Source organism: Arachis ipaensis, chromosome B04 (assembly GCF_000816755.2).
Source record: "Arachis ipaensis cultivar K30076 chromosome B04, Araip1.1, whole genome shotgun sequence".
NCBI lineage: Eukaryota > Viridiplantae > Streptophyta > Magnoliopsida > Fabales > Fabaceae > Arachis > Arachis ipaensis.
In genome coordinates this window covers 103,305,998-103,321,346 of record NC_029788.2, presented here as the reverse complement: position 1 = coordinate 103,321,346, position 15,349 = coordinate 103,305,998, and positions in this window count along the sequence as shown.

Below are 15,349 nucleotides of genomic sequence, written 5' to 3'. Positions count from 1 at the left end.
ATAATTATAGTATAATTATAATAAAGATATTTTTATAAAATAAACTTAGAAGAGAAAATAGTGCATTCATTTTGGCGGGAAAATGGATTCATGAGGAATCGACACCTCACTTCTATTAGTTGGGGAAAAACTCAGTTTTAGTATATTAAGTAGATAGATTATATATAACTTTTATATTGACAATTAAATTTCAGTTGCTACACAAATGTTATATTTTAGATAATTGTACATTTTTTTGTTATTTTAAAAATTATTATATATTTTTAAGATCGTTTAATTATGTTTATTTTTCTAAAAGTATTGTCGTAAACTCCGTTAAATTAGTAAGTAATTAGTCAATAAATTAATTTCTAATAAAGAAAATTAGAAATGTGAATATTATATTAAATTTAGATAGAGCTCATCAAAACGAGAATTTTGACACTAATTTTGAAGAATTCGGCCCAAGATTGGACCGAACGGGCCGAATCGGTTGAGTTAAATTAGTAAGTAATTAGCCAATAAATTAAGTTCTAATAAAGAAAATTAAAAATATTAATATTATATTAAATTTAGATAGCGCTCATCAAAACGAAAATTTTGACACTAATTTCGAAGAATTCGGCCCAAGATTGGACCGAACGAACCGAATCGGTTGAACCGGGTCCGAATCGGACCCGTGGGCCCAAACCAGCCCAAAAGGAAATTAAATGAACCCAAACTCTCCCCCTTCCTTCCATTTTCACGTTGCAGCAAGCCTGGAAGGGGAAGAACGAAAAACACTTCCGAACCTTCGTTCCAAATTCAAATCACCGTATCTCCTCCGTCCGAGTTCTGATTGCCGCACCATTTACGGCCACGCGACCACCGTCTCGAGCTCTACGTTTCTACCGGAACAATTTTATTGGTAACTTGCTTATTCACTCTTAGCCTCCTCTTCCTCCAAATTTTCGAAAATTGAATAAAGATGTTGAATTTCTTTGCTTTTTGATGTTTTAGGATCCAATTAGCTTGAGGAGAATGTTCACTCTTGCTTATAAGCTTGGGTAAGGTAAGGATTCCATAAATTCTATTTAATTTACTAAATTTATGTTTCGGGTATTAAATTGGGTATATATATGTTATAAACGTGTATTAGGTTGTGAATAAATAATTGGAGCTTAAAATTGTGAACATCGAAACTTGGAGGAAGCTGTTTTATTGGACTTTTGAGGGCTGTGTTTATTTTAGTAAATTGTCTTGGATAATACGTAGAAAAGTGGTCAAGGTATGATTTAGGTTTCTTGCATTTAATATATAATGTTCTATGAAAACTTAGGCTAGATGACCATATGATAAGTTGAAATGCAGGTGTATATTTAATGTTTAGTATCTTGTTAATGAACATGTTTCGTTTGGTGCTTGTTGGATAATTGGTGATACGATGAATTATTGTGGTTTGGTGCTTGTTGGTTGGTTGGTGATATTGATGGATTGTTGTTATAATGATTTGAGGATATAAGCAAATAAATTTAGAAGTTGTGACTTATAGTTTTGAATGATGGATTTTGGGGAAATGTATGGGTATTATTGTTGGCATGAGACATAATTGTTATGGTAGTTGATGTGTTAACGAAAAAGGACATATTGTGTTGGAAACTGCAGGTTTGCTGATTAATGGCATAGGATTTGTTTTGGTTGAAAATGAGGTTTTGAAAGTTTGCAAAAGTTAGTTTTTGGCCGAACTTCGGCGAGGCATAACTTGGCTTCCGGGACCCTCAATTTGCTTCCAACTTGTTTTAAAGTGAAAATTGGATTCATGAAATTTATGCCATTCGAAGAATGGGTGAAAAATATTTTAAATCGAAGAAGTTATGGGTGTTGGAAGATTATAACCAAAAACTGTTTTCTTTCTTTCAATTCTGCAGCTTTGCTACTGAATCTGATTTTTTTTTTTAAAAAAAACGTACGTCTATGCGTATGCGTGGGCATGGAAATTTTGACGATGCGTACGCGATTGGTCCTATGCGTACGTGTAAGGAGCTAGCAAGCATGTCCACGCGTACTGATGAGCGGATAATTTATACCCTTTTTGGCATTGTTTTTACATAGTTTTTAGTATGTTTTAGTACTTTTTATTATATTTTTATTAGTTTTTATGCAAAAATTACATTTCTGGACTTTACTATGAGTTTGTGTATTTTTCTGTAATTTCAGGTATTTTTTGGCTGAAATTGAGGGACCTGAGCAAAAATCTGATTCAGAGGCTGAGAAAGGACTGCAGATGTTGTTGGATCACTCTGCTGGTGGATCTCTTCATCTGAAGAAAACACCTGCAGAAGCCCAGGAACTCATTGAAATGGTTGCAAATAACCAGTTCATGTACACTTCTGAAAGAAATCCTGTGAATAATGGGATGAATCAAAAGAAAGGAGTTCTTGAGATTTATACTCTGAATGCCATATTGGCTCAGAACAAAATATTGACTCAGCAAGTCAATATGATTTCTCAGAATCTGACTGGATTGCAAGCTGCATCCGGCAGTACTAAAAAAGCCTCCTCTGAAGGGGAAGCTTATGACCCTGAGAATCCTGCAATGGAAGAGGTGAATTACATGGAAGAATCCTATGGAAATACTTACAATCCTTCATGGAGGAATCATCCAAATTTCTCATGGAAGGATTAACAGAAGCCTCAACAAGGCTTCAATAATAATAATGGTGGAAGAAATAGGTTTGGCAATAGCAAGCCTTTTCCATCATCTTCTGAACAACAGACAGAGAATTCTAAGCAGAGCCTCTCTGACTTAGCAACCATAGTCTCTGATCTATCTAAGACCACTCTCAGTTTCATGACTGAAATAAGGTCCTCCATTAGAAATTTGGAGGCACAAGTGGGTCAACTAAGTAAAAGAGTTACTGAAATCCCTCCTAGTACTCTCCCAAGCAATACAGAAGAGAATCCAAAGAGAGAGTGCAAGGCCATAAATATAACCAACATGGCCGAACCTATAGAGGAGGAAGAGGTAGTGATTTCCAGTGAGGAAGACCTCAATAGACTTCCACTAACCCCTAAGGAGTTCCCTAATGAGGAACCAAAAGAATCTGAGGCTCATACAGAGACCTTAAAGATTCCACTGAACTTACTGTTGCCATTCATGAGCTCTAATGAGTATTCTTCCTCTGAAGAGGATAAAGATATTGTTGAAGAGCAAGTTGCTCAGTGTCTAGGAGCAATCATGAAGCTGAACGCCAAGTTATTTGGTAATGAGACTTGGGAGAATGAACCTCCATTGCTCATCAATGAACTAAAATTACCTCAGAAGAAACTGGATCCCGGAAAGTTCTTAATACCATGTACCATAGGCACCATGACCTTTGAGAAGGCTTTGTGTGACCTGGGATCAGGAATAAACCTCATGCCACTCTCTGTAATAGAGAAACTGGGGATCTTTGAGGTACAAGCTGCAAGAATCTCACTAGAGATGGCAGACAGATCAATGAAACAGGCTTATGAACATGTAGAGGATCTCTTAGTGAAGGTTGAAGGCCTGTACATCCCTGCTGATTTCATACTCCTAGACACTGGGAAGGATGAGGATGAATCCATCATCCTTGGAAGATCCTTCCTAGCCACAGCAAGAGCTGTGATTGATGTGGACAGAGGAGAGTTAGTCTTTCAATTGAATGAGGACTACCTTGTGTTTAAGGCTCAAGGATCTTCTTCTGTAACCATGGAGAAGAAACATGAAAACCTTCTCTCAATACAAAGTCAAACAGAGCCCCCACACTCAACTTCTAAGTTTGGTGTTGGGAGGCCACCATCATGCTCTGAATGTATGTGAAGCTCTCTAAGAGGTCACTGTCAAGCTATTGACGTTAAAGAAGCGCTTATTGGGAGGCAACCCAATGTTATTTAATTATATTTAATTTCATAGACATTTATTTTCCATTATTATTTTATGTTTTCTTTAGGTTGATGATCATGTGGAGTCATAAAAATAGCTGTAAAATTAAAGCAAAATCAAAAACAGCACACCCTGGAGGACAGGCTTACTAGCGTTTAAACGCCAGTAAGGATAGCAGAATGGGCATTTAACGCCCAGTCTGGCAGCATTGTGGGTGTTAAACGCTAGAAATGGCAGGCAGACTGGCGTTTAACGCCAGAAAAGGGTGTCTGGTGTCTGGCTGGCGTTAAACGCTAGGAATGGCAGACAGATTGGCGCTTAACGCCAGAAAAGGTAGCAGAGTTGGTGTTAAATGCCAGAAATGGCATACAGAGGGCGTTTAAACGCCAGAAAGGTGCAGGGAGCAGAATTCCTTGACACCTCAGGATCTGTGGACCCACAGGATCCCCACCTACCCCACCTCTTTTTCTCTCTTTTTCACACCTTTCCATAACACTCTTCCCCAAAATAACCTCCACCAATCACCCCCATTTCTCTTCCAAAACCATCATACAACCCACCTACCCCCACCCATTCAAATTCAAACCATCTCCCTCCCAAACCCAACCCCTATTACACGAATTCCCTCTCCACTCCAATCCTATATAAGCCCCTCATCACTCGTCCATTTTCACACATCCTAACCACCTAAAACCCCTTGGCCGAACCATTCACACACCTCCATCTCCTTCATCTCTTCTTCCTCTATTCCTTTCTTTCTTCTTTTGCTCGAGGACGAGCAAACCTTTTAAGTTTGGTGTGGAAAAAAGCTCTGCTTTTTGTTTTTCCATAACCATTAATGGCACCTAAGGCCGGAGAAACCTCTAGAAAGAGGAAAGGGAAGGCAGTTGCTTCCAACTCTGAGTCATGAGAGATGGAGAGATTCATCTCAAAAGCCCATCACTAGAAAGAGGATGGAGCAAACAAGAGAGCCCACTCATGGACCTCAACAAGAGCATGAGTAAGTTCCTCATCAAGAAATCCCTGAGATGCCTCAAGGGATGCATTTTCTTCCACACAACTATTGGGAGCAACTCATCACCTCCTTAGGAGATTTGAGTTCTAACATGGGGCAATTAAGGATTGAGCACCAAGAGCACTCCATTATCCTCAATGAAATCAGAGAGGACCAAAAGGCCATGAGAGAGGAGCAACAAAGGCAAGGAAGAGACATAGAGGAGCTCAAGCACTCAATAAGATCTTCAAGAGGAAGAACTAGCCGCCATCACTAAGGTGGACCCGTTCTTTAATTTCATTGTTCTTATTTTTCTGTTTTTTTCGAATTCTATGCTTTATGTTTTGTCTATGTTTATGTCTTTATTACATGATCATTAGTGTCTAGTGTCTATGTCTTAAAGCTATGAATGTCCTATGAATCCTTCACCTTTCTTAAATGAAAAATGTTTTTAATTGCAAAAGAACAAGAAGTACATGAATTTCGAATTCTATCTTGAAATTAGCTTAATTATTTTGATGTGGTGGCAATACTTTTTGTTTTCTGAATGAATGCTTGAACAGTGCATAATTTTGATAGTGAAGTTTGTGAATGTTAAAATTGTTGGCTCTTGAAAGAATAATGAAAAAGGATAAATGTTATTAATAATCTGGAAAATCATAAAATTGATTCTTGAAGCAAGAAAAAGCAATGAAAAGCAAAGCTTGCGAAAAAAGAAAAAAAAATGGCGAAAAAAAGAGAAAGAAAAAGAAAAAGCAAGAAGAAAAAGCCAATAACCATTTAAACCAAAAGGCAAGGGTAAAAAGGATCCAAGGCTTTGAGCATTAATGAATAGGAGGGCCCAAAGGAATAAAATCCTAGCCTAAGCGGCTAAATCAAGCTGTCCCTAACCATGTGCTTGTGGCGTGAAGGTGTCAAGTGAAAAGCTTGAGACTGAGCAGTTAAAATCATGGTCCAAAGCAAAAAGAGTGTGCTTAAGAGCTCTGGGCACCTCTAACTGGGGACTCTAGCAAAGCTGAGTCACAATCTGAAAAGGTTCACCAGTTATGTGTCTGTGGCATTTATGTATCCGGTGGTAATACTGTAAAACAAAATGCTTAGGGTCACGGCCAAGACTCATAAAGTAGCTGTGTTCAAGAATCAACATACTGAACTAGGAGAATCAATAACACTATCAAAATTATGAGTTCCTATGGATGCCAATCATTCTGAACTTCAAAGGATAAAGTGAGATGCCAAAACTGTTCAGAAGCAAAAAACTACTAGTCCCGCTCATCTAATTGAAACTAATCTTCATTGATATTTTCGAGATTTATTGTATTTTCTCTTCTTTTTATCCTATTTTGTTTTTTGTTGCTTGGGGACAAGCAACAATTTAAGTTTTGTGTTGTCATGAGCGAATAATTTATACGCTTTTTGGCATTGTTTTTAGGTAGTTTTTAGTATGTTTTAGTTACTTTTTATTATATTTTTGTTAGTTTTTATGCAAAAATCACATTTCTGGACTTTACTATGAGTTTGTGTGTTTTTCTATAAATTCAGGTATTTTCTGGCTGAAATTGAGGAACCTGAGCAAAAATCTGATTCAGAGGCTGAGAAAAGACTGCAGATGCTGCTGGATTCTGACCTCCCTGCACTCAAACGCGTTTTTCTAGAGCTATAGAAGTCTAATTGGCGCGTTCTCAATTGGGCTGGAAAGCTAACATCTTGGGCTTTCTAGCAATATATAATAGTTCATACTTTGCTCGAGATTTGATGTCCCAAACTGGCGTTCAACGCCAGCCAGAGACCCCTTTTTTGGCGTAAAACGCCGGAACTGGCACCAGAACTGGAGTTAAATGCCCAAACTGGCATCCAAGCTGGCATTTAACTCTAGAAAAGGCCTATGCACGTGTAAAGCTCAATGCTCATCCCAAGTACACACCAAGTGGGCCCCGAAAGTGGACTTCTGCACTATTTGCACTTAGTTACTTATTTTCTGTAATCCTTAGTAACTACTTTAGTATAAATAGCACTTTTTACTATTGTATTCGTATCATCATCTTATTCCATTTTTCACATTTGGAGGTTGGCCACACGGCCATGCCAAGACATTTTTCTCTTATGTATTTTCTACGGTGGAGTTTCTACACCTCATAGATTAAGGTGCGGAGCTCTGCTGTTCTTCATGAATTAATAAAAGTACTATTGTTTCTCTTTCAATTTACACATGTCTCTTCTCCAAGATATACTCTTGTTCTTAATTTAGTTAAGTCAGAATGAAGGGGTGACCCGTGACAATCACCCACTATCTTCATTACTCGCTTAGCCAAGATCCGCGTGCCTGACAACCACAAACGGTCTACATGATGTTCAACGTAGTCATTGGATGACAGCTGGAGTATAATCTCTTAGGCCTCTGGTTCGTGACTTTGACTTGCATCTCCTGACAATAGAGCATTCAAACTCACAGAGATCAGAACCTTCGTGGTAAAGGCTAGAACAAACGAGCTTCAAACTTACGAATGTTGGGCGCAGTGACAGTGTGCAAAAGGATAGAGAGGTCCTATTCCAACACAAGTGAGAACCGACAGATGATTAGCCGTGCAGTAGCTGTGCCTGGTATTTTTCATCCGAGACGAGAGATCCGACAGATGATTAGCCGTACAGAAGCCGTTCCTGGACCATTTTCACTGAGAGGACGGATGGTAGCCATTGACAACGGTGATCCACCAACATACAACTTGCCATGGAAGGGAGCACGCATGATTGGATGAAGACAATAGGAAAGCAGAGGTTCAGGAGCAACAAAGCATCTCCAAACGCTTATCTGAAATTCCCACCAATGAATTACATAAGTATCTTTATTTTAATTTACGTTTTATTTATCTCTCAATTATCAAAACTCATAACCAATTGAATCCGCCTGACTAAGGTTTACAGGATGACCATAGCTTGCTTCAAGCCGGCAATCTCCGTGGGATCGACCCTTACTCGCGTAAGGTTTTATTACTTGGACGACCCAGTGCACTTGCTGGTTAGTTGTACCGGAGTTGTGAAAAGTGTGATCACAATTCCGTGCACCAAGTTTTTGGCGCCGTTGCCGGGGATTGTTCGAGTTTGGACAATTGACGGTTCATCTTGTTGCTTAGATTAGGTAACCTTCTTTCTTGTTTCAACCTTTATTTTCTTTTCAAAAAGTTTTTAAAAATATTTCCAAAAAAAAAAGTTTTCGAAAAAAATGTTCTTAAAAAATTTTAAGAATGAATTCCACCTTAGAGTTCCATGATGATATGTTGAAGCTTGGCTGGCTATTAAGCTATGTCTAATTCTTTTGGACCGAAGCTTCCATTTATCATTGCAGCTATTGGAGGAGCCTTTGGATTCTCATTTATAATTTTGTGCTAAAGCTTGGCTGGCCATTTGGCCATGTCTAATTCCTTTGGACCGAAGCTGTAGACTAACATTACATGAATCCTGGAATTCTTATTAAAAATTTTGAATTTCTTTATTTTCTTTTTCCAAAATAATTTCAAAAAATTACAAAAAGTTTAATAAAATCATAAAAACCAAAAAAATTTTGTGTTTCTTGTTTAAGTCTTGTGTCAAATTTTAAGTTTAGTGTCAACTGTATTTTTCTAATTTAATTTTTTTTAAATTTTTGAAAATTCATGTATTATGTTCTTCATGATCTTCAAGTTGTTCTTGATGATTTTCTTTGTTTGATCTTTACATTTTCTTGTTTTGTGTCTTTTCTTATTTTTCATATGTATTTTCAAATTGTTAGTATTCCTAGTACAAAAGTTCTTAAGTTTGATGTCTTGCATGTCTTTCTTTTCTTAAAAAATTTCAAAAATATATTCTTGATGTTCATCATGATCTTCAAAGTGTTCTTGGTGTTCATCTTGATATTCAAAGTGTTCTTGCATGCATTATTTGTTTTTATCTTAAATTTTTATGTTTTGTTTCATTTTGTTATTTTTTTCTCTCTCCTCATTAAAAATTCAAAAGTAAAAAAAAAAATCTTTTCCTTATTCTTCTCATAATTCTCAAAATTTTGAGTTGACTTGGTCAATAATTTTTAAAATTTAGTTGTTTCTTGTTAGTCAAGTCAAAATTTCAATTTAAAAACTTTATCTTTTCAAATCTTTTTCAAAATCAATTCTTTTTCATTTTTTTTATGATTTTTGAATTTCATTTTAAAAATTTTTCAAAATCTTTTTCATTTTTCTTTTAATGTTTTCGAAAATTTTAAAACTAATTTTTCAAAATCTTTTTCTTAATTTTATTTCATATTTTCAAAAATCTTTGCTAACAATTAATGTTTTGACTCAAAAATTTTAAGTTTGTTACTTTCTTGTTTAAAAAGGTTCAATATTTAAATTCTAAAATCATATCTTTTAGTTTCTTGTTAGTCAAGTCATCAACTTTAATTTTAAAAATCAAATCTTTTTAATTTCTTTTTTAATTCTTTTTCAAAATAAATTTCAATCATATCTTTTTAAAATTTTAATTTCAAAATCTTTTTCTAGCTTCTTATCTTTTCAAAATTTATTTTCAAATCTTTTTCAACTAACTACTTGAATTATTTGTTTTAATTTTAAAAAGTTTACTATTTCTTATCTTTTTCAAAACCACCTAACTACTTTCCACTTCTAATTTTCGAAAATCACTAACCACTTTTTCAAAAATCTTTTTAATTAACTAGTTGTTTTAGTTTTTAATTTTCTTGTATTTCTTTTCAAATTTTCGAAACTAACTTAATTAATTAAATAAAAATAAAAATATTTTTCTTTTCCCTCTTCTTAAAATTCGAATACTCTCTCTCTCATCTCTTTCTATTTATTTTATTTATTTACTAACATTTCTCTTCTACTGATTCGAACCCTCTCCCTCTCTCTGTGTTCGAATTCTTCTTATTCTCTCTACCTCATTCTTCTATTCTTCTTTTCCTCTGACACATAAATGAATCTTTATACTGTGACATAGAGGGTTCCTCTTCTCTCTTTGTTCTCTTCTTTTTCATATGAGCAGGAACAGGAATAAAGATATTCTTGTTGAAGCTGATCCTGAACCTGAAAGGACTCTGAAGAGGAAGCTAAGAGAAGCTAAAGCACAACACTCCGGAGAGGACCTTACAGCAAATTTCGAAAAAGAGGCAGACATGGCAGCCGAACCTGAGAACAATGGTGGAGATGCAAGGAAGATGCTTGGTGACTTTACTGCACCAACTTCCAACTTCTATGGAAGAAGCATCTCAATTCCTGCAATTGGAGCAAACAACTTTGAGCTTAAGCCTCAATTAGTTTCTCTAATGCAGTAAAATTGCAAGTTTCATGGACTTCCATTGGAAGATCCTCATCAATTCTTAGCTGAATTCTTGCAAATCTGTGACACTGTTAAGACTAATGGGGTTGATCCCAAGGTCTACAGACTTATGCTTTTTCCCTTTGCTGTAAGAGACAAAGCTAGGATATGGTTGGACTCACAATCTAGAGAAAGCCTGAACTCTTGGAAAAAGTTGGTCAATGCTTTCTTGGCTAAATTCTTTCCACCTCAAAAGATGAGCAAGCTTAGAGTGGAAGTCCAAACCTTTAGACAAAAGGAAGGTGAGTCCCTCTATGAAGCTTGGGAAAAATACAAGCAATTGATTAGAAGGTGTCCTTCTGACATGCTTTCAGAATGGAGCATCTTAGGTATATTCTATGATGGTCTGTCTGAATTGTCCAAGATGTCATTGGACCACTCTGCTGGTGGATCTCTTCATCTGAAGAAAACACCTGCAGAAGCCCAAGAACTCATTGAAATGGTTGCAAATAACTAGTTCATGTATACTTCTGAAAGAAATCCTATGAATAATGGGATGACTCAGAAGAAAGGAGTTCTTGAGATTGATACTCTGAATGCCATATTGGCTTAGAATAAAATATTGACTCAGCAAGTCAATATGATTTCTCAAAATCTGACTGGAATGCAAGCTGCATCCGACAGTACTAAAGAAGCTTCCTCTAAAGGAGAAGCTTATGACCTTGAGAATCCTGCAATGGAAGAGGTGAATTACATGGGAGAATCCCATGGAAACACCTGTAATCCTTTATGGAGAAATCATCCAAATTTCTCATGGAAGGATCAACAGAAGCCTCAACAAGGCTTCAATAATAATAATGGTGGGAGAAATAGGTTTGGCAATAGCAAGCCTTTTCTATCATCTTCTCAGCAACAGATAGAGAATTCTAAGCAGAGCCTCTCTAACTTAACAACCATAGTCTCTGATCTATCTAAGACCACTCTCAGTTTCATGACTGAAACAAGGTCCTCCATCATAAATTTGGAGGCACAAGTGGGTCAGCTGAGTAAAAGAGTTACTGAAATCCCTCATAGTACTCTCCCAAGCAATACAGAAGAGAATCCAAAAAGAGAGTGCAAGGCCATCAATATATCCAAAGTGGCCGAACCTATAGAGGAGGAAGAGGCAGTGATTTACAGTGAGGAAGACCTCAATGGACGTCCACTGACCACTAAGAAGTTCTCTAATGAGGAACCAAAGGAATCTGAGGCTCATACAGAGACCATAGAGATTCCACTGAACTTACTGTTGCCATTCATGAGCTCTGATGAGTATTCTTCCTCTGAAGAGGATGAAGATATTGTTGAAGAGCAAGTTGCTCGATATCTAAGAGCAATCATGAAGTTGAATGCCAAGTTATTTGGTAATGAGACTTGGGAGGATGAACCTCCATTGCTCATCAATGAACTGAATGCCTTGGTTTAGCAAAAATTACCTCAGAAGAAACCAGATCCCAGAAGGTTCTTAATACCTTGTACCATAGGCATCATGACCTTTGAGAAGGCTCTGTGTGACCTGGGGTCAGGTATAAACCTCATGCCACTCTCTGTAATGGAGAAACTAGGGATCTTTGAGGTACAAGCTGCAAGAATCTCACTAGAGATGGCAGACAAATCAATAAAACAGGCTTATGGACTTGTAGAGGATGTCTTAGTGAAGGTTGAAGGCCTTTACATCCCTGCTAACTTCATAATCCTAGATACTGGGAAGGATGAGGATGAATCCATTATCCTTGGAAGACCCTTTCTAGCCACAGCAAGGGCTTTGATTAATGTGGACAGAGGAGAGTTAGTCCTTCAATTGGATGAGGACTACCTTGTGTTTAAGGCTTAAGGATCTTCTTCTGTAAACATGGAGAAAAAGCATGAAAAGCTTCATCCAACTCTCTCCATACAGAGTCAAGCAGAGCCCCCACATTCAAACTCTAAGTTTGGTGTTGGGAGGCCACAATCATGCTCTGAGTATCTGTGAAGCTCTGTAAGAGCTTACTGTCAAGCTATTGACATTAAAAAAGCGCTTATTGGGAGGCAACCCAATCTTATTTATCTAAGTTAATTACTTTTTCATTTCATTTTCCACTGTTAGTTTATATTTTCTTTAGGTTGATGATCATGTGGAGTCACAAAAACAGCTGCAGAATTAAAGCAGAATAAAAAAATAGCATAAAAAATAGCACACCCTGTAGGACAGGCTTACTGGCGTTTAAATGCTAGTAAGGATAGCAGAATGGGCGTTTAATGCCCAGTCTGGCAGTATTCTGGGCATTAAACGCCAGAATTGGCAGACAGACTGGCGTTTAATGCCAAAAAAGGGTGTCTGGCTTGCGTTAAACGCCAGAAAGGGGCATCAGCCTGGCGTTTAACACCAGGAAAGGCAGCAGACTGGCGTTTAAATGCCAGAAAGGGCTGTCCAGGGGCGTTTAAATGCCAGAAAGGTGCAGGGACCAAAATTCCTTGACACCTCAGGATCTGTAGACCCCACAGGATCCCCACCTACCCCAACTCACTCTCTCTCCTCTTCACACGTTTCCATAACACTCTTCCCCAAATACCCTTGACCAATTACATCAATACATATTTCCCAAACGCCATTCACCTATCAAGTCCTACCCTCTTCTCCATAATCTCTTCACCACTCACATCCATCCACTATTCCCCAAAACCCATCATAAAACCCCACCTACCTCACCATTCAAATTCAAACATTTCCCTCCCAGACCCAACCCTTTCTTACACGAATTCCCTCCCTCTCTTACCCTATAAATACCCCTCCTTACCACCTTCAATTTCACACATCATAAACACTTAAACCCCCCTTGGCCGAATTCAAAACACCCCTCTATCTCCTCCATTTCTTCTTCTTCTCCTCCTTTCTTTCTTCTAATGCTCGAGGTTGAGAAAATCTTTTAAGTTTGGTGTGGGAAAAAGCTTTGCTTTTTGTTTTTCCATAACCATTAATGGCACCTAAGGCCAGAAAAATCTCTAGAAAGAGGAAAGGAAAGGCAGTTGCTTCTACCTCCGAGTCATGGGAGATGGAGAGATTCATCTCAAAGGTCCATCAAGACCACTTCTATGAAGTTGTGGCCAAGAAAAGGGTGATCCCCGAGGTCCCTGATAAACCCCATTTGTAGGGTTTATCTTGTATTGACTTTAGGGTATTTTATGACCTTTTACCCACATTTATCCAATGAAATAGCATGCTTTCATGATTGTCTCCTAATTTGTGTTTAAGAGTAAAAACATGCTTTCTAGGTCTTAAAATAGCTAAATTTAATTTTCCTTGATTCTATTAGATGCCTTGATATGTTTGTTAAGTGATTTTAGATTTAGGAGGCAAAGATTGGATCAAGGAAATGAAGAAAAAGCATGTAGAAATAGAGAACTCATGAAGAAATGAAGGAATCGCAAAAGCTGTCAAGCCAACCTCTTTGCACTCAATCGACCATAACTTGAGCTACAAAGGTCCAAATGATGCGGTTTTAGTTGCGTTGGAAAGCTAACATCTGGGGCTTCGAAATGATATAAAATTTGCTATAGTTGCATCGTGCATAGGGACGCGCATGCGCACGATACGTGTCCGCACCGATGGGTGCACACAATTCACTTAATGCAACTCGTGGCCAGCTATTTTAGAAGCCTTGTGGGCCCAATCCAACTCATTTCTGATGCTATTTAAGCCAATGATTGAAGGGGAATTAACATACTTTTTATCATTAGTCATAGTTTAGTTTTAGAAATAGTTTTAGTTAGTTTTAGAGAGAGAAGCTCTCACTTCGCTCTAGGATTAGAATTAGGATTAGGTTTAGTTCTTAGATATAGATTTAATTCATGCTTTGATTTACTTTTCCTTTACAATTTCTTGTTCCTCTACTCTTCCTCTCTCTAATTTTGTATTTCATTCTTGTAATTACTTACTTTGTTGTTGATGCATTCTTTCTTCTTCTATTTCCTTTAATGTAATTTGAGGTAATTCATTTAGATCTTGTTTTCTTTAATTGTTGTTGTTAATTCTTTGCAATTAGTTGTTGTTAGATTTTGCTCTTGTTGTAGATTTACTATGCTTTCCTTTTATGCCTTCCAAGTGTTTGATGAAATGCTTGGTTGGATTTTAGTATAGATTTTGTTCCTCTTGGCCTAGGTAGAGTAATTAGTGACACTTGAGTTATGTAATTCCTTTGTGGATTGATAATTAGAAGTTACTAATTGATTTGGATACTACTAAAGCTAGTTTTTCCCTTGGGAGTTGGCTAGGACTTGTGGAATCAAGTTGATTCATCCACTTGACTTTCCTCCATGGTTAGAGGTTAACTAAGTGGTAGCAATGGACAATTTGTGGTCACAATTGAAGAGGATAACTAGGATAGGACTTCTAGTTCTCATATCTAGCCAAGAGCTTTGTTAGTTATTAGTTTATTTCTTTTGCAATTTACATTCCTTGTTCAAAATCTCAAAAACCCCAAATATACTTCATAGCTAATAACAAGAACACTTTATTGCAATTCCTAGGGAGAATGACCCGGGGTTTAAATACTTCGGTTTATAATTTTAGGGGTTTGTCTTAGTGACAAACAAAATTTTTGTATGAAAGGATTAGTATTGGTTTAGGAACTATATTGCAACGAGACTTCATTTGTGAATTCTAGACCATAAAAAATCCAATCATCAAAATGGCGCCGTTGCCGGGGAATTGCAATGGTGTTGTGTTATTGGTTATTGTATATATGTGAATAGTGTGAATATGTTTGCTTTTGTTAGCTCTTGCTAGTTTTAGGATTTGGTTTTCTTTGTTTCTTATTTGATTTTATTTTCCTTTTCTCTTGTTAGCATGAATTCTCACTTTGGCTATGAGTTTGGTTCTAATTATGTTGTAGGAAATGAGGACTATAATAAGAATGTGTATCAAGGATGGGATAACCAAAGGTGGGAGGAGCCATATGCATATGATCAATCCTCATGGCAACAACCTCCACCAATGCACTATGAAGAAGAGCTATTCCATGATGCACTTTTGTTCTTCTATTTCTCTTTAATGCAATTTATGTTTTCATGTTCTTTTATTATTGATTTGATTTGTTGTTGTTTAATTCCTTACAATTGAGTAGAGTAGATTTACTTTCTTTGTAATTTTACTATGTTTTCCTTTTATGCCTCCCAAGTGTTTGATA